Source organism: Adiantum capillus-veneris, chromosome 25 (assembly GCF_014529385.1).
Source record: "Adiantum capillus-veneris isolate H3 chromosome 25, ASM1452938v2, whole genome shotgun sequence".
NCBI classification, from domain to species: Eukaryota; Viridiplantae; Streptophyta; class Polypodiopsida; order Polypodiales; family Pteridaceae; genus Adiantum; species Adiantum capillus-veneris.
Window position 1 is genome coordinate 83,812,769 of NC_140955.1, and position 24,692 is coordinate 83,837,460.

Sequence of the window (24,692 nt, forward strand, 5' to 3'; positions counted from 1 at the left end):
TAATAAGGTGTGGACTTATGGTGAGCTATCATAAAGTTGGTAGTGAGTTCTTTTATTACTCCATTTATAAAATGAGTACCATTGTCACTCACAATCTCAAAGGGACAACCAAATCTTGTAATAATGTTCTCAAAGAGAAACTTGGCAGTTGACCTCGCATCGGCCTTACGTGTTGCCCTGGCTTTCGTCCACTTTGTCACGTAGTCACTGGCAACGATAATATATCGAGATTGAGTGCTACGAGCTGCCGGACTAATTGGGCCTACAAAGTCCAAACCCCATTTTTCAAATGGTTGAGTCACTTTAACAGGATGTAAGGGCATCCTATCCTTTCATTGTGTGATCTTGTAACGTTGGCATTCATCCCATCCTTTTGCAAAAAGTGATGCATCCTTAAATAAGGTTGGCTACCAATAGCCTGATTGCAACACCTTTCTAGCTGTTAGTTCCCCTGAGAAATGTCCTCCGGCTATACCCATGTGGGCTTCTTGCAGTATGTATAAATACTCATCCTCACGGGCACAACGTCTAAGAATATCATCCTTCCCTAACCTGTAGAGAGTTCCTGCAATGAGAGAGTAAGGTTCACATTCTTTTAACAGTTTTCGAGCTATGTCTTTACGAAGCTCTTTGGGTGGAAAACCATTAACTAGAAAGTTCACAATCTTCTCACTCCATTCAGGTATGGTTTCGACTAGGAATATAGAAGTATCGGTCAACTCATCATCGACTCCACTAGGGGCTTCACCATTGGGTATGTGAGACAAATGATCAGCCATGACATGTCTTTTACCAGGTCTCACCACAACGGTAAAATCAAACTCAAGGAGAATTAACAACCATCGTGTAATTATTCCCATGGAACAAGGTTTATTTACTAGATACAACAAGGCTTGATGATCAACATAGAACACAAACTTGTTGGTAGTAGCAAAATTTCTTCACTGCATAAATCATTCCTAAACCTTCTCGCTCTGGAGTGGTGTAGTTTCTCTCGGCATCATTCAATTGATGACTTGCAAAGCTAATGGGTAGTCCAGTTTATGTTCTCCTGGTTGAGCTAGAACACACCCAATAGCAAAGTTTGATGCATCAATATGAACATGAAAAATTACATTCCAATCGGGCACTCGTAGAATAGGAGCGCTAGTCAAGGTCTTTTTCAATGACTCATAAGCATGGTCACACTCCGCAGTCCATTGAAATTCAATAAGAAGCTTGTACAAAGGACGAGCTATCTCGGCAAAGTTTAAAATAAACCATCGGTAATAACCAACATGGCCCATGAACTTTTGAACTCCTTTATAGTTTGTAGGTGGTGGCAATTTAGCAATGGCTTTAATTTTGCTCTCATCTGTGGAAATCCCATTTTTGGACACTATATGCTCTCAAATGACTCCATGTTTAACCCAAAATTGGCATTTGAAAGGGTTTAAGGAGATGCGATACAATCTACACTTCTCAAACACTTTTCGTAAGCATGAAAGATGTTCTTTCCAAGAGGAATAAACACAAAGGTCATCTAAGAAAGCTTCACAAAACTTCCTCAAATATTCTCTAAAAGCAGTGTTTATTAATCTTTGAAAGGTAGACGGGGCATTGGTTAAGCCAAAAGCCATAACACGAAATGCGAACACTCCAAATTCGGTTATAAAGGCTGTTTTAGCTTGGTCCTCCAGCGCAATTGTGATTTGATTGTAGCCAGAGTACCCATCTAAAAAGCTATAAGCTTCCTTCCTTGCAACTCTTTCAAGCACATGTTCTGAATATGGCAAGGGGTAATGGTCCCTCCTAGTGGCGGCATTGACCTTCTTGAGATCCACGCACACTCTGAGTTTCCCATTCTTTTTTGGCACAATCACTATTGGAGACACCCATTCTTAGTGCTCAAAAGGGTATATGAATCCGCATTCCACAAGCTTTTCAATATCTTCTTGAACTATTTTTGCATATTTAGGATTCATTGGGTAGGGTCGTTGCTGAACTGGTTTAGCCATGCTATTCATGGGGATTGTGTGTTGCACCACAGAAGGTGGAACACCTTTCATATCATGATATGTCTAGGCAAATATATCCCTGAATTCCTTGAGAAGTTCTTTAAGTACACACTCCTCAGTCTCGGTCAGATCCTGGGCAATGAAAACAGGTTTAGACTCTTCTCCTGGGTCTGCTAACTCTATTTCCTTAACTATCGCTGGACCGTCATAGACTCCATTGCTCCCATCGATAGGTTTTCTTTGAGCCTTTGTATACACAACCTTACGTTCCTCTGTGGTATAGGATTTGAAATGTTCAGGTGCAGGGTGTAAGTCTGTGGAGTCCTGTTGTTCTATGGACTGTGATTTCACTTCCGATTCCTTTTGTTGTTGAGCTAACTCTCGATTTTGTCGTCTCCTTACAGTACGGCTCAACTTTGGCTTCTCTGTAGCCACTAGTTGTGCGATGTCATTGGGTTGTGGACTACACCACATAACGCTTTGAAGGTATTCACCCCAATTATCTACCAACTTCCGATGAGCATCACATGCCCCTATATAATTAAGTCATTCTGCAGTAGATTTCTTTTCATTTATTCTAGCACGCACATTTGCTGGATATCATCGCCTCTTATATCTCTTACTCTTCTTGTTTAATTCTCGATTACGGCCAATCTCTAGTGAAGAGTCACTAGATGAATCCCTACTTGTGTCTTCTGCTACCTTGGATAGATTGTCATCTACGTTACCACTGGGCCCTGAATGGTTTTTCCCCACATTTAGCACTAAGATTTAACTCCGATTCTTCGTCCTCAGAGTCAATTTCAACTGATGATTCTGACCCCAAATTGTGTGGGCTATAGTCTTGTGAGGCGCTACTGGTTCCAATGCCAGTCAAACTTTCATCTTGTAGATCATCAGAAGCTATATGCATTGCTTCTAGCATATTTAAGGGTACAAGTGGCGGTATTTCATCCCCCTCAGGTGTTACCCATGTCATCCCCCTATTTCCCCAAGTGTCTATGGTTGCTGCTAGGTGGACCCAATCCACATTGTCCAACTCAGTCATCCCACGTAGTACATGCATATAAGGAGAATATTCCCCAACATCAGTGTCCGCTTTACACGTGTAACAATACTGCAATGGGGCGAAGTGAACTGTGGTGTTAGATCTATGATCAATTATAAACTTGTTTCCTAGAGGATGTGCTCGACCCGTCACAAGATCCACTCGAATGACAGAATCTTTGAACTGCAAGTAGACATGGTTTTTAGACCAGTCATGCACCATTTTTGCTTCCCTCATGAAAGGACATCCTCAGATCATCTCAGATGCCGTAGTGTGTTTGGAAAAATCCATAACAATGAAGGTAATCCTTATTTTATGTCCAAAGACCTTGATCTTGAGATCTTCTAGCATCCCAATAGGTTTAACGATAGACCCATTGGCCATCTTCACTACAATGGTTGTGGTCGCAAGGTGAGGTCTTCCCATAGTTTCCCAGCAATTTTTAGTCACAATGCTAACCCCAGCGCCACCATCAAGGATTCCCTTCACAGTTAATCCCTTAGTAGTGATTGGTATGGTCGCATTGGATTCATCACCCTCAAAGTATTGTCCCAACTTGCTAACATGTATTTCTATAACAAGGTTCTCATCTAGGTTGGGTTGTGGATCTAAGTGTTTCTCCTCTATTGGCATCTCCCCAGCTCCATCCATCTGTGCAAATTGTGGTAGCCCAAACTTTAGTTCTCCATTGAGGAAGGCTCAAAGAGCTGAGACTAGCTTAGGGTCTTTATATAGTTTGGACATGATGGTGGTCCTAACTTCTGAAGACATGAAATCCATCAATTTGGCAATGTTTAACGACACCTTTTGGACTTTAGTCCCTTGACGTGGGGAAGATGGGATCTCTATTTCTTCGATAGGATCAAGTAGTCCCTTTGTAAACATTCTTTCCATCAAGAAGTGAGTACGCCCACTTTCCCATGACTTTAAGTCACTTTCTTCTTGGATGACACTAGGTATGGCTAAGGGTCTATGGAATTGGTGAGGTTGTTGTTGCGTAGGGAACACGGTGTCTATAATCTGGATCTGCCTAGGTGCTGGTTCTAGATCCCTTTGGGTATCTTCTACCAAACTCCTTAATTGCTTGACTCGCTCAATCTCCTCTGTACGGTTTGGATAAGTTTCTATGTTCTTCTTGGATCCCTGCCATTGTGGCTCATGAAGATCTTCCTTGTTGGTTTCTATCTTAGTGGTTCTTTTGGTCTCCATGGTTTCTCCTGAATTAAAATTCTCTTCAGCGTCATTCATATATACGGAATCGTCATGAGTCCCTATGTTGGTCTTTGAACTGGGGTCTGACTTCGCTGCTTTTTGCAATCTCTTCCTTCGTGTTTTCTTCTTTTTCTGAGATTGGGTAATTGATGCCGTGTCTCTTTCTTCAAGAATATAATTTTGTTTTTGGAGCATCGATCATGTGAGTACATTTACTGGTACCACATGTGTACTTTGTGATGGCCCCTTCTCGTAACCTCAATCAAGTTTAATGGGGTGATCTTCGACGCATTTGGATTATTCGGACATTGGGCAATCAAATGATCTATGCCACATCGATTACACATGAGTATCGGCATTGTAGACGTGCTCGCTTGATTGGTTTGCATTAGTGTGGCCTTCTTTTGTAGCCTAATAGGATACTTGGCCACACGATGTGGACCTTCACACTCATAGCATTGAAGAGGTGGTCTCTTAGCAATGCAATTCATATTTTGGCCTCTTGCAGTAAGAGTAGCTACTTGATAAACAGGTTTGACTTGTCCCCAATAGTCCTCCATGTAGTATTGTGGACTTTCTTCAAGAGCATCCATCCCATAGGAAATATTAGGATCTATGTCTTCCTCACAGGCTTCCAAACAAGCAATAGATGACTCACAACCCACTTGATTCACTGAAGTGATTCTCGGATGTGGTGGTTGCAGTCCTAGCACTGGAGGTGGTAAGGGTGTTGTTTGAACAACATTTTGGGCCCTAGGGACCATGTGTTGTGATGTTTGTTCAAGAGGTGGGGCCGGCATCAATGCAGGCACTCGAGGTGTGTCTGTCCATGCTAAGGTTGGTCTATTGGCAATCGCGCGCTTAAATACTATGCAATCCTTAGCTTGATGACCATACCTTCCACATGCATTGCAATTCCCATTGAATTTTACTCTAAAAGTAGGGTGTTCACTGGTACTATGCGGTCCTTAGCATACCGAGCACCATTGTTGGTCCCTTCTTGGATACATATGATTGTTTTGCAGAGCATGATTGTCTCTAAGACTATCTTGAATAGACTTGGTGAGATCTGTTAAAGTCATCTCAGATATCTTTGGCTCCTTAGCAATAGGCTTTAGGGTCATTGGTTGATGCCCTGATGCTTGCAAGCTAATAGATTTAGGCTCAACAGACACTCTTTCTCCTTGAATCATTAAATTACAACGAGAATTCAAATGCTTCAAGCGACTATTAAAGTCTCTCATCGACTCTCCTTCTTCTCGTCGGGCTTTCTGGAGCTGAGAGGCTACACCCCAAAGCACTCCCTCTCGTATGTATTCTTTCAAGAACAGTATCCTAAGAGTAGGGTAAATCGTTTTTTTTTTCGCCCTTAGGGTTCTATACAAATCCCCAACCTTTCCACTTAAGGTTAGGCTTAAAGCATTACTCTTATGCAGGTCATTGTGTTCTCCTAGAGAATCGCATATTTGTTCAAACACATTGATATGCTTTCTCACATCCCCGTCTCCACTAAATTTTTATGTGAGCTTGCCTATTTGTACTTCCTTACTTCTAGGCTCTCTATCAGGCGTGTTACGCATATTCTCAGCAATAGATCGACCAATAGCTTGAGAAAATGTTGCGAAGTCACCTAAGTGAGCAGGCACTGTGGCTGAAGGCGCTCTAGAGACTACATGTGGAGTAGGTATTGGCATTGGTCTTGGCGCATAGGAAGCCCTTGGGTTCCACGTTGGATACGATGTTGTGCCATGCGGTGGCCCAAAGTTCATATGTGTGGCCCTAGGCATAGCAGACGTTGGATTTGACATGCTAATGCTAGCCGGTATAGTCCCATGGAAATAAGAACTTGGGTGTTGTGGTTGTGGAGCATAGGTAGTTGAAACAATGGGAGAGGTAGGGACTACATGAGTGCGATGACCCATAGGTGCATACGATTGGTACACACTTGTAGGTACTGTTGCAGGCATTGAGCTACCATGGAGCGGTGCTTTACTAACAAATGAGGTCCATGGAGTGTTTCTCAGCATGCCCATCATTGGGGTAGGCATGGTAGCCATGGTGTCATCAAGGGAAAGATGAGCTAGACTTGGAAAGGTAAAGCTATCACTTGTGGGCTCAGATTGCACCGAGACCCCTGGCGAAACAACATATGGGGGATCCATCGGAATTACCGAGGGATTCTCCATTTGCGATAAGGTCGGTTGTTTAGCCTTTTCTGTATCTAAGAATCTCATGAGACCCGTTGAAGGAATGTTGATCCCCTTGTTCTGTCTCTCTAACTCAATGACCCTATGGATGACCTCACAAACTCTTTGTTGTTGATCCTCCACACTAGTACTGCCCATTGTGGATTGTAGGACATCTAACCAACCCACGTGATAGGTGTGACCTGTGTATAGGTCGGTCAGAGTTTTCGTTTGTAGGTGGGAGTAGACAATTTCCTCTCATTTGAAGAACGCTCCATCTTGGATTGGGTGCTAGGGGTGTCCTTTGAGCTAGATGCATGTTGCTTTCTAGGGGTGGGCCAAGTTAGCGGTTGCTAGTCAGGAGCACTCGATTGCTCTCTTAGCAAGGATATTGACATAGGGGCTTTCGCTTTTAACTCTCTTCGTTGCTCCGCCTTGCTTAAGCTCTCGACTTCCTTTTCCCTTGCTGCAAAGGATATATCGCTCAACCTCTTGCACTTCGGCAAGGCTTCTAACCATCGGTAATATGACCTCGAGGGAAATAACTCTGAAGAGTCAGGAGGTGCAGTGAATGAAGTATTCACGTGCACATTCTCTAAGGGCATAGGCTCTACGTTGGTCATGAATGGAGAATTCACTTCCCCACCCCCCTCATTTACATCATTAGCTCCATGTTCGGAGCGAGTGGCTCTACTAAAGGTTTCCTTCAAGCGGCTACGCACACTCGGCCCGGACCGTGGGCCCATGGCATGCATGTCTTGGCTTGAGCTATCGGGATTAGGCATTGGAGAACCCTCCATGACGTCGTAGTCAGAGGAAGAGTCACTAGCCGCTATGTTCGGGTCTTGGTTTGTACTACCTTGGGTCCCCGTCGAGAGTCCGGAACCTAAAGTAGGTGGATATTGAGAACTCGCGTAAGTCAAAATTCTCTCTAGTTGCTCCGCCTCTTGCACATGACTTGAGCGCAGATGCATGTGCCTTTGACACTCTACAAGCGTCGGCGAATAACCTCGAAGGTTAACCGCTTACTTTTTTAAGCGTCCGTTTTCACTCGTGTTTTTTACGTTTTTAATGTTTTTTAATATTTTTTAATGATCTTTTTTTTAATTATTAGAGTGTGTGATAGCTCAAAACGAGCGTATCACTCAGAGGGTCGCGGTGTGCTTTACAGCACAACGTTCGGTCACCTGAGCTCCGTTGGTCCTCAAAAAAGTCGATTTTTAGCTACGTGTGAAGCTAAAATTCGTAATTTTAAAGGGCAATAGATGCCTAAGCTTGAGCGTGAGCTTGGGCTTGGGTCTGGGCTTGGGTCTGGGAGATATTCTCGATCTCGGTCCTACCTTTAAAATTTTTATTTTTATTAATTTTTATTTTTTATTTTTTTAAAAGGATAAGGTCTCCACGGCCTGCGCGAGAGCACACACACTCTACCTACCTACTTCCAACTAATACACCTACTGTTACACACTAACACACTCTATTAGCTCTCACAGATCTACTTCCTACTTACTGTACATTACATTACACAGAACTAACAACCTTAATACTAACACCTTACACAGAGAAAAAACACAGTACCTTTGAAAACTCCATTAACAAAAAAAAAACACAGTAGTAACACAAAATACTTCTTCTCAACACACACACACCCTCCTTCCTTACCTTTCCTACAGTTGAAATTGCACCACAAAAGAAGCACAGAGTGCCATTCAAGCTTAGTGTATGGCATTCCCCGGCAACGGCGCCAAAAATTTGCGCGTCTGTCGCACGTGTCAATGCAAGGAACTTGCTGATACACTGTGTGCGAGCCACAAATGGCTCCAAACACACAACAAGCCTAAACTAGTAAGCTCAAAGATGGCGTTGGTGTGTCACTCACAGCTCTACGCTTCCTGTTGTGGAGGATTCCTCGCCGCGAAGAAGAGGGAGACGCCGCTACGCCGCGCTCAACCACCTCGCCGCTGTCGTGCCGCCATAATGCTCGATCGCACTCTCTCTCTCTCTCTCTCTCTCTCTCTCTCTCTCTCACTCATACACACACACACACACACACAAGGAGATAAAGAAGAAGAAGATGGAGATGGTGCAAGAGCACTCTTCAATTGCACAAATGAGAGAATGAGTGAATTTTAGGTTTAGTTGACTTTTATATGAGCTCGCCCCATTCACACTTAGGCGCCCATGCTTAGCCAACTAATCGCTTGAATGTTCCAGTTAGAGTTCACCTCTCATCGACGATCACTTTTATCCTTTTCCTATTGGACTGACAAGCCCGGTACCTGACTCTACCAAGTAAATAATACAACGTCCATCGTAGGTGATAGGGTGTCCCTGAGCCGTGAGGGTTAACACTTGGGTTAGACACAATCAATCCTACATAACCACTTTAGAACATACCATGGCTGCAAAAATTTAGGCAGCATAACCTATATCTAGAAAAAAAAACCATGAGCCCCACCGGCTTCCACCATAAAATCACAACCATAATCCAGGAGAGAATCTCAGCCCTTAACCATAAATCATAACCATATTGAACCAACTCCCACACTTGGAGTTTGACATATTCCCTGCAATTAATCGAAGTCCACACACATGTGACTCTTAAGACTTGATACTTTCATGCATAAAAAGAGTCCAACCTGCAACTAAACCTTATATAAAAATCCAATTTTGACAACATCCAACCATGCAAAGTTGATGCATCACATCTGCACTTCACCTCCCTAGCACATAGAGCTAGTTTTGACCTAGGAAGGTGGAAAGCAATCATAACCATGCATATGAGGCATCCACATCAATCGATGAATTCCCATACATCATATGATAACATTCCATCACCATAAACATGATGCAAAACAGCTCCGACCTTTAGGTCAGACCTTTAGGTCAACCATAAACCATAACTTCACACATATGCAAAAAACAAATTTTTGGCATTTTTGAGAATATGCAAAACATGCAAATGAAAGTATTTTACCTCAAACCAATGCATTAAGCTCAGCTCCATAATATAGACTATCACTCTATGACACCGCTTCACCCATATGGTACTCACACAACAAACGGAAACCCCAAAAGAGAGCCACTTTAATCATATCTGTCTATGCGGTTCGGGATGTTTAATCATATTCTCTCACATAAGTTTATGGTCATCTAATAGTTGAAATCAACTCACCAAAATAAACCATAAAACATATAAAAACAGCTCGGCTAACCTACAATGTCATATGGTACAACCCCCATGTTAGCACCCCTACACGTGTAGGTAAAACCGGTTATAGAACGATTAATAATTTGCATTCTCGAGATGATAACGGAGACCTAAATTCATTTATCATCAAGTTTCATCAAGATTTTCAATTGGTTAAGTGGGTTCGCCCATCCGGTGAATCTATATAGTGGGTCTCCAAAGAGCCTGGAGTCAAAAAAATTGGTTTACAGTGGGCATCAAACTGCTTTTTGACCATATCTCTTAGCTCGTGCGTGTTTTTCATATGACACCAAAGAGAGAATGTTCTAAATGATGTGTTTTCTCTCTGGTATAAAGTGTTCGGGCTGATTCATAGCGGTTTGTGATTTATGACCAAAACAATGTTCCTACTGCCTCTATGACGTGAAATGAAAAGCGTTTTTTATGCACGCACGTGACCATAAACGCATCATGTGCATAAATCAACGTGTTAAACATGATGAAATAATCATGGGACAACTTCATACATACTCGGTTTATCCATACATGCACTCGTGTGATGCGAAAAAACAATCACCGAGAGGGTGACTACTCAGAAAAACGACATAGAGAGAGAGAGAGAGAGAGAGAGAGAGAGAGAGAGAGAGAGAGAGAGAGATGCTATGGAGTTTAGAGCTTCTCACTGTGCTTTAGAATCAATTAGGGACTATCAAAAGGCTTCTTGCTTTGCCGCAAGAGAGCGATGATGAGAGCTACGTAGAGGTATTCACCACGAAAGCTTTTGGAGAGCGCGTACACCGTGAAATGAGAGAGAAGATAGTAAGCAAGTAGAGAGAGAGTATCCTTCTTCTTCTTCTTCTTCTTCTGGAGAGAGAAGAGCTTATGGACATGGTGATGAAGAGCTTGCACCAATCCGTATAATAGATAAGTATAGCCTTGCGATAGTAGACGCAATAAACGTCACTGAAAACTGAGCCCTCTATGCCAATTTATAGGTTCTGCAACTGCCCAACGTGCGTCCCAAAGTGAAGGTAGTGCTACCTCTTCTGCCTAGAATAGTTGCACAACTTTTGGGACTTTTCTAAAAACAAGCCTTTGCTTTTGGTGGTCAACTCTCCCACTTACCATTCAATTTTTACAGCAAACTTGGTCAATTTAACAGTATCTGGTCAACTAATGGAAACCGTAGCTAAACTCAAAAAGTAGATTTTTACAAAATTGAACCATTACTTCCCTGGAACACGTAGATTAAGGATCCAACGTTGCTTTTTGTAAAAAAGCACCTAAAAGCATGAAAAAGCTAAAAATAGGGGATTTTTTCAAAATTGAACTAAGCGTTCGTCTAACCTACTGGAACATGGAAACTGCCTTTCTTTTTACTTTAGAACCTTCCAATACTGTCAATGAAGCATCTTAAGTCAAAATTTGATAAAATAGATATTGAAAGCTATTTTTCTTATTTTTAGAAGAGACCCAAAAATTGGTGATCTTACATCCTCCCACACTTGAAAAATTCGAGGTGTCCTCACCTCAACATGAAATCTGGATAATTTAGTCTCATTATATCATCACGTTCCCAAGTGGCATCTTCCTGAAGATACCTTGACCATTTAATGAGGTGTTCAATAATGGTCCAATTACGCAGAAGCTTGGTTTTGCTCTGAAGTATTACTTCGGGATATACTTCAAAAGTTTCGTCAGTAGATATAGATAATAGAGAATCATCAAGAATATTATATTACGGATCAGATACATACTATTTGAGCAAGGTGACATGAAAAACATCATGTACCTTTATGTGTGGTGGTAACAAGAGCCTGTAAGCTTGATCATTAATCCGCTCTGTGATTACAAAAGGTCCCCACAATATCTAGCACTTAGCTTCTTACACTTACCCATTGATAAAGAACTACGTTTTGGCCTCTTCAAAAAGTCTGGCAGATCTTCTTGGGTCAACATAACTCTTCTGTCTATCTTGAGCAGTCTTAATATCCTGTCGTATAAGGTCCGTTTGTAGTTGCATTTCATCCAACATTTCTTTGGATGCTTGAACTCATATGAGAGGGTCTGTCCATTTGGGTGGAGTAAGACACTCTTGTCCGTACAATGTTTGAAAAGAAGACCTATTTAGGAATTTAGGGAATTATTCAAGTCCCATTTCTTATAACGCTATTTAAAAACTTAGTATTTTTGTGTAGTTTGAGCTATCATCTATTCACTGTTACACTCTATGTTTCATATACCCTTCAACACATATCTATAGGGATATGTGCATTTATATACATACTCATATGCATCAACTACAATGACATCAAAAGAATGAGGGAAGCATGGCACTAAACTCAATTTGCATTATACAACATTATTCATGTAGAAAAAGTTCTTTGAATCAATAGCTCAGATTTGAGACATTAACGTTAAAGAATTGGCTATATCAATACTCATGAAAAGAATCTACAATAATCAAAAACAAAGTTTAGAATTGAAGGACCTCAAAATAGTGTGGTGTTTAGAAACACCAAGATAGAAAATAAAATCCAATTCACATATTTACATGGATCCAAGTATTTTACAACTCATCCGAGGAAATGATACTATGCCAAGAGGCTCAATGACTATAAATACATCATTAAACTTTGCGTTTTCTCATGTATTGCTCCAATACGTACAAGGTTTCTCTATCACAAGCTGCTTCATTTACCAACATATTGCAAGTATACTCTCGTTTGTCCCTTTCATAGATCCAACCAAGTAACCATGCAGTGATTATTCTCTCCAAAAAAACTTTCAAGCTCTTCTATTGATTGATTCCACATTTTTGGAAAAATCAAGTATGTTTCGAGCATATTCCACATTACACTGTAAAGGGCCTCATTAAAAATTAAGGTATTATTCCATCCAAATCATGAAAAAATTTCTCCATGCTACATCCAAGTTCTTATGGTATACAAATCGATATCCAATTAGAAGATCTGTCTTTTGGCATGCTGGCTATCCTGCTATGACATTAAATTTTTGATGGTGTTGTGGAAAGCATAACTCAAGAATATGACGAGTCCTTTGCAATCTATTAGTGCTCCAAATCCACACCTCAAACCATTGCATGAAAAAATCTAGGAAAGTGAATGCATATTTGTGAATAAAATGCCACACATTTGTACTCTCTTCAACGAGATGCATATGTTTTCCCCAATCCGGGCATACATCACCATGTTGCATTTCAATGGTCTTAAGTAAAACACCATTGAGTTCAAGGATCAATACTCTTCTTTGTTTCCGTATAGTATCTGAGGGTGATGGAATCAGTTTCCTTCTAGGCCTATGAGTCCTCAATGACATGTGCCACCTCAATAGTAAATGCTTTGTACATTTGAAATCAAATTTATATGCTTCAGAATCTCCTGTTCCAAAAAAAAGGCATGATGGTCAATGGAAGAGATATTATTTTCAATTCACATAGTGTGCACCAACATTATTTATTTTATCCATGATATATATAGACTTAAACCTTGAGAAGATAACAAAAGAAAATATTTTTCTTCAATACACAGAATAAATCTTGTACAAAGAGCTCCAACCACAAAGATAAAAGAGAGACTTGTTTTCCAAGGTTGAATAACATCTAGTTGATGAAATATAAAAGTGTACATATTTGGTTCATGTTCAAATAATTGGACCCAACACATTGTTTTGGCCGGAATACTAGAGCCCATCACATTGTTTTGGTCAAAATCTTCTTAACACATTTCCACCACTCTAGATGTATGTGAACATTCCAGGTGATCGAGTCAACGTGCACGCCAAGCCCTTACTGGTTGTTTTCTTCCACCTGCAATAACAAATCTACTAGATTAGATAAAATTTGATTTTATTTTTTATATTTTTTAGTAAATCTAAAGTGAGTCCTACCCATAAGCTTAAGTAGGCCTTTTGTAGCTTTGATATGTATGCTTTTGCTGCAACTCCGCTAATGAAATGACCACGACCATACCCCAAGCTAGTAGCATAAGCAATAGCATGTTGATCACTCAAATTTTTTGTTTTGTGAGACAATTTTAACAAGTTCAGCTGGTTTGAAGATAATAGTGGCACACCAAACTTGGATGCCAACATAGCTCGATCCTTGCTTAAGGAGTTCACTACTTTCTTGCCCCTACTTTCTTGAACATAATTTAAGGTTATTGCATAATGGTAGCTGTGAAGATGCACAAGATGAGCTTTCCACTTCATCTGAATTGTTGTCAAGTTCTTCCCTTAGAACTTGGACATTGAACATGTCCCATTTTTCCATAATGTCTTGAAACTTTGTAAATAGGTCATGAACCTCTGTGATTGGAGATTGTCCTAGCCGATTGAGTGAAATAACAGATCGAATATCATCTGTATTATTTAGATTTAAAAGGTATGGTAGAAGCTCATTGCAAAGAAGATAGTTAGGCCTCCCTTGAAAACTTTCCGGATATAAGCAGTTATCTTTTGGGTTAATACATCCCTCGAAAGGGCTATCATCAATGAGCAATGTATTCTTTGTACTGCATAAATTACCAAACCCTCAACAAAGTCTTAAACATAGCCTCAACATTAGGCTTATCCGGTCTATACACTTTTCGAAGATTATGGATGTAGCAATCTTCTTGTCCCCATACCATAAAGAAGTGATATTTTTTATGTGCATGCTTTTCAAGAGTGTTCACATAAGTGCAAACACTCTTTTGTAGCATGGTGGACCAAAGACCAACATGAAAGTACTGACATATCTCATCCAAAAATTCAAAACAACTTGGGCGAACAACAATTGTGGTGTGACCAAGGTCAATTTTGACACAATCTGTACATGGATGCCTCTTGTCTTCTTTGCTGAGTAAAACTCCATTAAGATCAAGAATGAGTGCATGTTTCTTCATGCTGATTGCATGAGAAATATTGTCTGCATACGATACAAAATAATGATAACAATTTAAGGTTTTGCACTTATAAATCTCAAAACAAGGGACCATATATTTGCAGCACACAATTGTAAATTGCACACGTTTATTTATGTCTCATACTCCCATACTCATCTATAATGATGTCTCCTAAAAGTGATTGCTTTTCTCTATTGATGTGGGAAGATTGAAAGACTAGTTTATCTCCATCTCTCTCAAAAGAATATAAGCTTCCAAGTGGCCTACGTTTTCGTGCATCAGGACGTAGCTCCTCAACGTTGATGTCTACTTGTGGCACACTGGATCCTTGATTTTGAATGTCCATTCCACCTGCAAAGACAACATAATAGAATTTTGTATTATCTCCAAAAAGGGCCATATCTATACTAATCACATTGGACAAATAAGTACCTTTGTTTTTCTCACCAACTTCAATCCTTTGCTCCCTTTCTTGAATGCTTTGGACTTTGTTTGTATTTAGTGTCGCTTTTCCTGTCCCTTTGTCCATTTTTTCTTGTATGTCCTTGGTTGCAAGAGTCTCTTGGAGCTCTTCATTGGCTTCACCCTTTTTCTCATTACCCTCTGCATCCTCATCTCTTTGAGGCATGTTGTTAGTGTTGTGTGAAGGTTTTGGAGAATTTTGCACAACAAAGTCACTTTGATGCTCTACCACCACCATCTCCTCTTCACTATTCCTAATGTCACTTTCATGAATTTGGGTCTCTCCAATTGTAGGTAGCATGTTCTCGCTCTCTTTAGTCATGTCATTTGAAGTTTTTTGAGAGGTTTGTTCTACAATATCACTTTTGTGCTCTACAAGATCACCTTTATGAAACTGGGTCTCTCCAACAATGGTGGGTAGCACTTGTGCTGCTTGAGATATGTTATCTTCGTCTTCTATTTTGTTGTCTTCATCTGAAAGATGAAAAAAGCCAAATTTTTACCTATTTAGAAAATAGTCTAGTGGATTTTCAATAACCATAGAATCCATTTCATTTCCATCATCTAACCCAGACGTTTTATGCTAGAAAGGCTCCATTTAGCACATTAACAAAAAAATGCTCACCTAGAATGATACCTAAATCACATTTGAAAGTGAGGCTTAATCTTAAGCTCCAGCCTAAGGCTTAGGCCTCACAGTTTAGGCTTTTGTTCAAGCATAAAACTTAAGTGTCAAAATTTATGCTTATGCTTGAAGTTTAAAATGTAAGCCCTAAGCCCCTTTTAGTCTTCATCATTCACTATGTGAAAACCTTTTATACTATGTGCACTCAAGTCTTAACATATGTAATTGCTACAATAGGATATGAAATTATGAGCTTCACTTGGAAGTACTGAGGTAGGATTCTATGACAAGGACTGTTGTCGTTGAAACTTATACACATGATCACGTGATGCTCAGCTAACATGCTACCTATTTCACATTTGGAGGTGAGGCTCAAACTTAAGCTCATGCCTAAGGCTTAAGTCTTAACCTTAAGCTTATGTTTCAAATGTAAGGCTTAAGTCTCAAGCCATGTCTAGTCTCAATGCATTCACTATGTATAAAATTATTATATTGTGCACATCTAGGGCCTATTCAAAAAACCTCTTAACTATGAATTTTTCAAGGTATGATCCTTTTTACTTCATGATCCGTAAGTATTGTATTTGGTATATTACTACAATGCTCTTGAGATTGGACTAACATGGTAGTGCTCATGAGCTCGGCCTCACATGGTAGTGCTACACTAACATGTGGAGGCAAGGTTCAAACTTAAGTTTGAGCTTACAAACTAAATTTCAATGCCTTGTTAGGTACGAAGACATTATGAGTTTCACGTAACATATGCAAGTGCTACGCTAGGATATGGAATTTCAAGTCTCACTTAGAACAACTCAGCCAGGACTTTTGTGATTGAAGTTCATACACAAGTGCTTCACTATCTCTCCTTGTTAGGCTTGAACTTAAGTTTGAGCCTCATTAGTGTTTGGTAATGCTTCACTATTGTCTCACCAAAACCAAAATTTCTTACTCTTAATACACATCTGTATGTTAGCTATGATTTGTGAATTGGCACTTTAAATAAAGACATGTGTTTTGTGATGGCTCAAACTCAAGTTTGATCCCCCCCATCATTTTTTAAAACAACAACAATTAAATCTAATTAAAATGACATACTTTTAGATAAAGACACAAGATAGTATTAAGAAAATAGTGTTTGAAGGACCTAAATCATCACAATTGATCAATTCAATACACTATCCTGCCTTTTTACACTTTAGGAGTTTGTTGGTACATGATAATGGCATGCATCATTAAACCTAGTATCAAAAATACTCTAAGAAGCATTCGCACCTTTTTCATCAGCTACTACAATGTCTTGAGGGGCTCTACATCCTCTTGTGCATCCTCATTGCCTCCATCATCATCCTCATTATCTTCATCATTTTCTTTTGCACACTCAACATCCACAACTGGACTCATTTCTCCAACATTGTCTCCCCCCCCTTGATGATCAAAACTCGTAGCTTCTTGAACTTCACTATCATCCGTGTTGTCTACGTTATCATTTTCTTCATTTCCATCAACATCCTCTCCACTGCTTTGTTGCTCATCGATGTCAAGATTGTTAAGGTCTTCTTTTTCTTTATCATCCAACTCCACTGTTTGTCTCGCAAGTGATGCTTGACTTGCACCACACCACTCCTGCAAGGACGGATCGCTCTCCAAAAGACTAGAGCATTGAGTTTCTAACTCTATTGCTTCAAAATCATCTTTACATAGAGAAATTTCCCTTCTCTTCTTCGACAAGCTTTGCTCCAGCACAACTCCACCACAAAAAAATTCCAAAACATAGCTTTGCTCAGGACAAAACCTTGTGATAAGTCCATCAATGAAGTTTCTATCAATAAATTCATGATCCTTACCACAAGAGCCTGAGAAAAAGACTCTTTTTGTATGAGCCTTGCCAATAGCCTCAAATCTATCAACCTTGCTAACAAAAAGAGCAACCATTGCAGAGTTCACAGTTCCATCTATCCATGAGTCATCACTTGTTGCTTGGATATTTCCATATTCAATGTGGACCTTAGTTGACTGGCTAGAAACCCCTTCAACAAGCATTCCGATATTGATGAAATCAATGAAACACACTAGCACATATTCATATTGTGCATTCAATGTGTTTAGATTGAGTGCCAAATTTGCAAAAAAATCTATAGAGAGCTTTTCTTTAGTACCATGAACATCCAAGATGACCAATTGAAATGGTACGCGCTCTGTATTGCAAAAGTCTTTGATCTTCCCCATATCAAAGCCCACCCCCTTGATTCTCCATGGAATAGACTCATCGTGAGATATTATGCCCATATTAGCTCTATAAAGATGATTGAGGAGAGTTACTACAATTTTTGGAAGTGAGGGTGGAGTCTTCTTTGCTCTGTTGAGGGAGTCCTTGACATAGTACTGGCTATAGCTCCTCATTTGATTGTACTCATGCTCTCCTAGCTTGTACTTCTCACAAACTTGTTCCCAAGATAAATTTTCCCTTGTCAAATCAAAGAAGAATGATATTATTGCTTCTTTCAACACTCGATCTGTTTTTAGCTTCCAAGCCATCTCATCCATGTCCATTCTATGAGGGGTATGCTTGGTCTTCTTTAGCAAGATGGTTTTGTCCAGGATTGCATTTTGTAGTTCAAGAACTTCTTTATTCTCGAGGCCTAAAATGCACCTGAACAATGTAGGTGCCAGTGTTGCTGTGCCAGGTGCTTGTCGAATCTGACCACCCTTCATAGTTAGAAAATTAGGATTTTCGTTGGAACCTTCATCAATTGTTTCTCCCTTTGTATTTGGTAGCAAGCCTCGAGCATATTGTCTCATGATCTTGACCCAATTCTTCCATATCTTCTCATCACATAGAAGCAAATGCAAGTCGGTCTTGACAAATCCCTTTTGAAGTGTGTGCTCTATTGTCTCAACAAAGGTTTGCAAAATTGAAAATTCCAACATCAATATTGACAAGGCTCTAACTTGTGGGATTGAGATGCATACTTAATAAGTTCAAACCTAGCTAGATTGAATTGTTTCTTTATATGCTCACATACATCTATGCAAAGTCCAAAATACATGGGTATATGTAAGTGGGGCTCAAACTTAAGTTCGAGCCTCGCTTGTTTGTGCTATAGCCTCATATGCAAGTGACACTAAATCTTAAGTTAAAACCTCACTTTAAGTTCTAAAATGAGCACATGGAGGTCTTGCTTGAGCCTATGATAGACTCTAGTTTACAAATAGATATTGATTAAAAAGACTCACATCCATGTTTTCAAAGAATCAAACAAGTACCTTCCAAGCCTCAAAGTCCTTATTGGTTTGGTTGACACCACATGGTGGCTTAGAAGGAAAACCATTTGCATGCCATTGTGCTCGTGCTTGCATAAGTTGGTCAAGAAATGGCTCCTTTTGCATTGACATTGCAACAGATAGATTCGCATCTTTGGAGATTTCATGAGAGATCTTTGGTGGGCAATTGAGAATAATCTTTGATCGTCTATATTTGAATTGTTGACGCCATTGAGGGGTAACCTTTGCAACGTTTGCACCCTGCAAACGTTTTGCAGCACTAATGGAGTGTTTCTAGAGATGATCTAGTAATCAACATTGTGAACATCCTCTTTGGCAAGTTTGTCAAGAGGATTTTTTTTGGAAGGATCACAAGGCATCAAAATTGCTAGTATCTCCTCTTGCTTTGGTTCTTGAATGAAGTCTAAAGTCAAAATCCTGACCCAATCTAGATTTAATCTTCTGTACACATAGTTTGATGGAGTAGGAAAACACCTTGTCACGTCAATGGTAAAGACTTCATTAATCCCAAAAGGATAGAATCCCTTCTTGATTTCTAAAGAGGTCAGTGCCTTGTTATCTTCGGATGGAGTTTCCATGTCCATCAACTCCTCTTCAAAAACCTCTTTTTCTTCTACACTCTTTTTCATCTTCCTCTTTGCTAGTTTTTGTCGATCTTCCTCAAGAGTAGAATCATCCTTTGCCTTTCTTTTCTTCTGAGTCCTTGTGCATCTTGCTCTTGTGAACCTTCTTGCTCCTCTAAATTAATGGTGGCAGTGATCTTCTCTACATGTGTTGAAGCACTTGCACGGGCACCTCTTGATGTTGCAAGTGCACTCCTAACTATGGCTTTCCCTGTCTTCTCCACAACGTTCTTAGATAGTGCCCCTATTTGTTTCTTTGCAGGTACAATCTTCTTTGGTAAGCTCAAGACTCGCTTTGCATGTTTCATTGCCTTCACTAGGTCTTCCACACAGTCCACACCTGAGTCTTCTTGATTAGTGAAGCTGGAGATCTTCAATCCTAATTTTACAATAGAATTTTCTTTTCCTAGTTTGCTACCATTCATGTCTTCTACATGAAAAGTGCCCAATGATAAGCAAAACTTGTTTGCCTTTGTGGTCTCTCCAATAGGTAGCACATTACATGCAAAGCATGGCATTGCTGTTGCATCCACATCATCTTTGACACCCACAACAATCCCCATGTCTCCATATTTCATATCACCTTGTGACAAATATAGATGGATGTCACCTTTGTAGTTTGCATCTGTATCGTAGGTATCCACAAACCACTTTAGCCCTTCTTCTTTTGTTAATTCAAAGGTCTTGTCAACCTTTATTCTTGGAGCAGTAGTTTTGGCGTGAGTGGACATTCCAGGAACATCGAGTGTGAAGACTTGTGCACCCTGTTCTGGTATACTTGGTACATTGGAAGCCTCCATTCCTGAAACAACCAAAAAGAACAATATTAGAACCTAAAAAAGGAGCATATGTTTAAGTTAAATAGTACATTTTAAAAAAAACTAGCATGTGTAGGCGAGACTCGAACTTAAGTTTGAGCCAAAAGATGTTGTTTTGTACCCTTGCTAGCCACAAGGATGTCATGAGAGTAGTCTTGCAAGTTAGTGCTACATTGAATTTGAGCCTAAAAGTGAAGCTCTATGATTTTTCTAGCCAGAAGGATGTCATGAGGCTAGGCATGCCCCCTACTGCTACATTAGCATATGGAGAGGAAGCTCAAACTTAAGTTTGAGCCTAAAAGTGAATTTTTCTAGCCAGAAGGATGTCATGAGGCTAGGCATGCACCCTAGTGCTACATTAGCATATGGAGAGGAAGCTCAAACTTAAGTTTGAGACTTAAAGTGAATTTTATTCCCTGATGCACTTGAGGCTCAAACTTAAGATCGAGCCTACAGGTGCTATTCTATGCCCTTGATAGCCACAAATATGTCATCAAGCTAGCCTTCCATGCTAGTGCTACACTCGAATATGCAAGTGGGGATCAAACTTAAGTTTGAGCCTCTTGTCATTGGTAACCAAAAGGATGCCATGAGGCTAGACTTAAGTTCAATCCTAAGACTTGTTTTTCTTTTCTTGCATGAATCCTAAAAGGACTTAGTGAATCTAGATTTTCATGATAGTGTTATACTAACATATCTAGGTGAGGCTCGAACTTAAGCTCGAGCCTCTTGCCTCTAGTAGCCACAAGGATGTCCCTCGGCTAGCCTTACACCCTAGTGGTACAATAGCATATGCAAATAAGGCTAGCCACAAGGATGTCATGAGGCAAGCCTTGCATCCTAGTGCTAAAGAATGTGCACTTGAGGCTCAAACTTAAGATCGAGCCTAAAGGTGTTCTTCTATGCCCTTGGTAGCAACAAGCCCTACATGCTGGTGCTACTCTAGTATATGCAAGTGAGGATCGAACTTAAGTTTGAGCCTACTGGCATTGGTAGCCACACATGTGTCATGAGGCTAACCTTACACCCTAGCGCTAAAGTAACATATACAGTTGAGGCTCAAACTTAAGTTCAAGGCAGACTTGCTATATTAGCATATGTAGGCAAGGTTCGAACTTAAGCTCGAGCCTCTTTCCCTAACTAGCCACAAGGATGTCATTAAGCCAGACTTGCTACAATAGCATATGTAGGCAAGGTTCGAACTTAAATTTGAGCCGCTTTCCCTAAGTAGACACAAGGATGTCATTAAGTTAGACTTGCTATACTAGCATAAGTAGGCAAGGTTCAAACTTAAGTTTGAGCCTCTTTCCCTAAGTAGCCACAAGGATGTCATTAAGGTAGCCTACAATAGCATAAGTAGGCAAGGTTCGAACTTAAATTTGAGCCGCTTTCCCTAAGTATCCACAAGGATGTCATTAAGTTAGACTTGCTATACTAGCATATGTAGGCGAGGTTTGAACTTAAGTTCGAGCCTCTTTCCCAAAGTAGCCACAAGGATGGCATGAGGCTAGCCTTACATACCGGTGCTACAGTATCATATGCAATTGAGGCTTAAAATTAAGTTTGAACTTAAAGGTGTTGTTCTGTTCCCTTGGTATCCACAAGGATGTCATGAAGCTAGACTTTCATGCTAGTGCTATACTAGCATATGTAGGCAAGGCTCAAACTTAAGTTCGAGCCTCTTACCCTTAGTAGACACAAGGATGTCATGAGGAAAGCCTTGCATCCTAGTGCTACACTAGCATATGAAAATGAGGCTTGAACTTAAGGTGCTATTCTATATCCATGGTAGCCACAAGGATGGTGTTTGCAGGTTGCCGCGACGGACGTCCATAGCATAGCTCTCAAGCATCAACATAAAATTATCGATACAGGGGAAGCGACTCGGATGAGGCATGGAAACTCACTAGGGTGTCAATCGTAATGAAGTGAACTCGAAGAGATGCAACTACTAACTCTACAAGCAAATCGATCGCACTAAAGCCAAGTAATCTGCCTATGTCCTTCTACACAGCTCTACAGTCATCACGCCCGTTCACCATGCAAATCATATCGGAATCGCACGAAACTTGAAGGGAAGCTACAGGGGACTATCAGGAACATATCCTATCACTGTCACAGCATTCTGGGAAGGTACAATGATCGCGATCGTTCGTCCCACAGTACGCAAAAATAGTAAACGAATGATCCTAAAGGGTCGTTTTTGGGTCCTTAAAGCCTCTCCTAGGGTCAAAACAACATAAAATACGCATATAAACACTCAAAATAGCGATTTAAGGCCTAAACGGACGCGTTTGAAACCTTCACCGAATCTTGAATGCTTACACTTGAATGAAAGAGCAGAGTAAGAGGAACACAATGCAAGAAACAAAACTGAATTTGGATTACCGTAGCCACAGAAGCGATGATTACAAGTTGGAGCAAAGAGGTAGCTCTCTGTGCGTAGCGCAATAGTCCCTTATCTTCAAAAAATAATCTCCCTTTCCCACTAGCCTTAGTGTATTATATACCTAGGGCTTTCTAAAGTGGCCGGCGGCCAACTTCTCATGGACCTTACATACATCATTGGAAAAATTACATCTTTGACTCAGACATGACATAGACGATTGACATTAGGCTTTTACAGGGTTTGATGTATTAAACATTGGAAAAATAATGTGACCACATCAAAACTTTGGCCGGATGACCCAACGGGCGCCTTGGCTAGGTGGGCACTTGTATGTTGTTATCACCTCCAAACAGATGGCATGAGGCTTGCATTCTAGTGCTACACTAGCCTATGCAAGTGAGGATCAAAGTTAAGTTCGAGCCTCTTGGAATTAGTATCTCTAAAGGATGAGTCTAGACTTACTCCCTAGTGCTACAATAACTTATACAGTTGAGGCTCGAACTTAAGCTCGAGCCTCAAAGTGTTTTTCTTTTCCTTTGGTATCCACATGGATGTCATGAAGCTATACATGCATTGTAGTGCTATACTGACATTTGTAGGCAAGGTCTATACTTAAGTGCAACCTTTTCCCATTGTTTGCCACAAGGATGCTATTCTATGAACTTAGTAGCGATAAGGATTTCATGAGGCTAACCTTTCACCCTAGCGCTACAATATGAAATACTCAAACTTTAGCTTGAGCCTAAAGATATTTTGCCATGTCCTTGATAGCCACAAGCATGTCATAAGGTTGTGCCCTTGCATAGTAGGGCTACACTGCAAGCAAGTCTCTTTCCAGTGGTAGCTACAAGGATGTTAGGAGGCAAGCCTTGCATCCTAGTTCTAAAGAATATGCACTTGAGGCTCGAACTTAAGATTGAGCCTAAAGGTGTTCTTCTATGCCCTTGGTAGCAACAAGCCCTACATGTTGGTGCTACTCTAGTATATGCAAGTGAGGATCGAACTGAAGTTTGAGCCTATTGGCATTGGTAGCCACACAGATGTCATGAGGCTAACCTTACACCCTAATGCTAAATAACATATATAGTTGAGGCTCAAACTTAAGTTCAAGGCAGACTTGCTATATTAGCATATGTAGGCAAGGTTCGAACTTAAGCTCGAGCCTCTTTCCCTAAGTAGCCACAAGGATGCCATTAAGCCAGACTTGCTATTATGCTCTTGCCCTGGTTAAGTCTCAAGCACTTGCATGAGGCAACACTATCATGCTAAGATATCCACAATAAGCTCATGAGGCCACACTAGAGTGGAATATGCTAGTGCTTTGAGAGCATTAGAAGGTGAGGTTTAAGCTACATCAGTTCATTGTTCTAGTTTCTCAACAATGAAACAAGGCACCCAAAACGAGCTAAATATCAAAAGCAAAGAATCTATGTCAAGTGGAAATGTCACACTCAGTACCCAACCAAGTAAGTGTTGTTATCTATCTTTTTCTTTAAGTAGATTAATTACTTAATTACAACTTTAAAAAAAGTTAATTAAAGTACTTATTGATTAAGTACTCTAATTAGAGAATAGCCACTTACTTTCAATTTATAGAGCGTGATTTTAGACGTAGTTGTAGTTTGATTAACTTAATGATAGAGTTTAAAAGGTGTATCAAGGAGGCGGCAGCAAACAATAATGAGTATATGTAGTCATTAGAAGTAGATTAAATAGAGATTAGAAAATAATAGAATGAGATTGAAGACTGAATTTTGAGATGCATTCAGAATTGAAAAAGGACAATAGATTAGAGGAGAGGAAAAGATTAATATCTGAGAGGAGAGTAGAAGTTTAGGACCTGTGAATGTAATCTCAAAAGACAAGTTACAATGGTTAGTAGAATGAAATTTTAATTGATGCAGGTTTAGGAGAGATTAAGAGGAAGGGAGGGAGTGATTAAGAGAAGGCAAGGGA